General features: G+C 55.1%; 1 non-coding gene across 1 annotated transcript; it reads left to right on the forward strand.

Annotated features, from left to right (window-relative positions):
- Positions 1–1,193: 1,193 nt before the first annotated feature.
- LOC124893210 lies at positions 1,194–1,349 on the forward strand. Its single transcript, XR_007050603.1, has one exon. It is a non-coding gene; the product is annotated as a 5.8S ribosomal RNA (ribosomal RNA).
- The last annotated feature ends 1,591 nt before the right edge of the window (positions 1,350–2,940 follow it).

A 2,940-nucleotide genomic window follows, 5' to 3' on the forward strand; every position in this document is an offset into this window, starting at 1 on the left:
GATCGGAGTAATGATTAACAGGGACAGTCGGGGGCATTCGTATTTCAAAGTCAGAGGTGAAATTCTTGGATTTATGAAAGACGAACGACTGCGAAAGCATTTGCCAAGGACGTTTCATTAATCAAGAACGAAAGTTGGGGGCTCGAAGACGATCAGATACCGTCCTAGTCTCAACCATAAACGATGCCGACCAGGGATCGATGGATGTTGCTTTTAGGACTCTGCCAGCACCTTATGAGAAATCAAAGTTTTTGGGTTCCGGGGGGAGTATGGTCGCAAGGCTGAAACTTAAAGAAATTGATGGAAGGGCACCACCAGGAGTGGAGCCTACGGCTTAATTTGACTCCCAGGTCCAGACATAGTAAGGATTGATAGACTGAGAGCTCTTTCTTGATTCTATGGGTGGTGGTGCCTGGCCATTCTTAGTTGGTGGAGCGATTTGTCTGGTTAATTCCGTTAACGAACAACACCTCAGCCTGCTAACTAGCTATGCGGAGGTATCCCTTCGCGGCCAGCTTCTTAGAGGGACTACGGCCTTTTAGGCCGCGGAAGTTTGAGGCAATAACAGGTCTGTGATGCCCTTAGATATTCTGGGCCGCACGCGCGCTACACTGATGTATTCAACGAGTCTATAGCCTTGGCCGACAGGCCCGGGTAATCTTTGAAATTTCATCGTGATGGGGATAGATCATTGCAATTGTTGGTCTTCAACGAGGAATTCCTAGTAAGCGCGAGTAATCAGCTCGCGTTGACTACGTCACTGCCCTTTGTATACACCGCCCGTCGCTCCTACCGATTGAATGATCCGGTGAAATGTATGGATCGCGGCGACGTGGGCGGTTCGCTGCACGCAACGTCGCGAGAAGTCCATTGAACCTTATCATTTGGAGGAAGGAGAAGTCGTAACAAGGTTTCCGTAGGTGAACCTGCGGATGGATCATTGTCGAAACCTCCACAGCAGAACGACCCCACAAACGTGTTTAACAACTGGGGAGTCTGCGTGGGCGGGGTGCTCCGGCACTCCGCACGAGCGCCTCCCCCCGTCCTCGATGCGCGCACCCCAGCGCGCGTGCCGGGCGACCAACGAACCCCGGCATGGAAAGCGCCAAGGAATACTTGAATCGATAGCCTGCCCCTCGCGCCCCATCCGCGGCGTGCGTCGGGGGGATCTGTGCTTCTTCTGTAAAAAAAATGACTCTTGGCAATGGATATCTCGGCTCTCGCATCGATGAAGAACGTAGCGAAATGTGATACTTGGTGTGAATTGCAGAATCCCATGAACCATCGAGTCTTTGAATGCAAGTTGTGCTCGAAGCCATTATGCCGAGGGCACGTCTGCCTGGGCATCACGCACCACGTCGCCCCCTTGCATCGCGCCTCAATCACGGGGTGCTCTGTCGTCGCGGGGCGGATACTGGCCTCCCGTGCCCTACGAGCTCGCGGCTGGCCTAAATACGAGTCCACGTCGATGGATGTCGCGGCAAGTGGTGGTTGTAACTCAACTCTCTTTGTCATCGCGTCTACGGCCCGTCGCGCGTTCGGACTCCAGGATCCCTTCGCGCTCAGGCGCTCCGACCGCGACCCTAGGTCAGGTGGGATTACCCGCTGAGTTTAAGCATATCTATAAGCGGAGGAAAAGAAACTTACAAGGATTTCCTTAGTAACGGCGAGCGAACAGGGAACAACCCAGCCTTAGAATCGGGCAGCTCCGTCGTCCGAATTGTAGTCTGGACAAGAGTCCTCAGCGGCGGATCGGGCCCAAGTCCCCTGGAAGGGGCGCCAGAGAGGGTGAGAACCCCGTTGTGCCCGGACCCTATCGCACCACGAGGCGCTGTCTACGAGTCGGGTTGTTTGGGAATGCAGCCCAAATCGGGCGATGAATTCCATCCAAGGCTAAATACGGGCGAGAGACCAATAGCGAACAAGTACCGCGAGGGAAAGATGAAAAGGACTTTGAAAAGAGAGTCAAAGAGTACTTGAAATTGTCCGGAGGGAAGCGGATGGGGGACGGCGATGCGCCCCGATCGGATGTGGAACGGCGACGAGCCGGTCCCCCGATCGACTCGGGGCGTGGACCAGCGTGGATTGGGGGGGCGGCCAAAGACCGGGCTCTCGATACGCTCGTGGAAAGCCATCTCCTCGATTGTGGCAGGCAGCGCGCGCCTCCGGCGTGCTTTGGCATCTACGCGCTCCGGACGCTGGCCTGTGGGCTCCCCATTCGACCCGTCTTGAAACACGGACCAAGGAGTCTGACATGTGTGCGAGTCAACGGGCGAGTAAAACCGTAAGGCGCAAGGAAGCTGATTGGTGGGATCCCTCCGAGGAGTGCACCGCCGACCGACCTTGATCTTCTGAGAAGGGCTCGAGTGTGAGCATACCTGTCGGGACCCGAAAGATGGTGAACTATGCCTGAGTGGGTTAAGCCAGAGGAAACTCTGGTGGAGGCCCTTAGCCATATTGACGTGCAAATCGTTCGTCTGACTTGGGTATAGGGGGGAAAGACTAATCGAACCGTCTAGTAGCTGGTTCCCTCCGAAGTTTCCCTCAGGATAGCTGGAGCTCGCATGCGAGTTCTATCTGGTAAAGCCAATGATTAGATGCCTCGGGGGCACAACGCCCTTGACCTATTCTCAAACATTAAATAGGTAGGACGGCGCGGCTGCTTGTCTGAGCCGCACCACGGAATCAAGAGCTCCAAGTGGGCCATTTTTGGTTAGCAGAACTGGCGATGCGGGATGAATCGGAAGCCAGGTTATGGTGCCAAACTGCGCGCTAACCTAGATCCCACAAAGGGTGTTGGTCGATTAAGACAGCAGGACGGTGGTCATGGAAGTCGAAATCCGCTAAGGAATGTGTAACAACTCACCTACCGAATCAACTAGCCCCGAAAATGGATGGCGCTTAAGCGCGCGACCTACACCCGGCCGTCGGGGCAAGTGC

This window comes from Capsicum annuum, unplaced genomic scaffold (assembly GCF_002878395.1).
Source record: "Capsicum annuum cultivar UCD-10X-F1 unplaced genomic scaffold, UCD10Xv1.1 ctg55814, whole genome shotgun sequence".
Classification (NCBI taxonomy): Eukaryota; Viridiplantae; Streptophyta; class Magnoliopsida; order Solanales; family Solanaceae; genus Capsicum; species Capsicum annuum.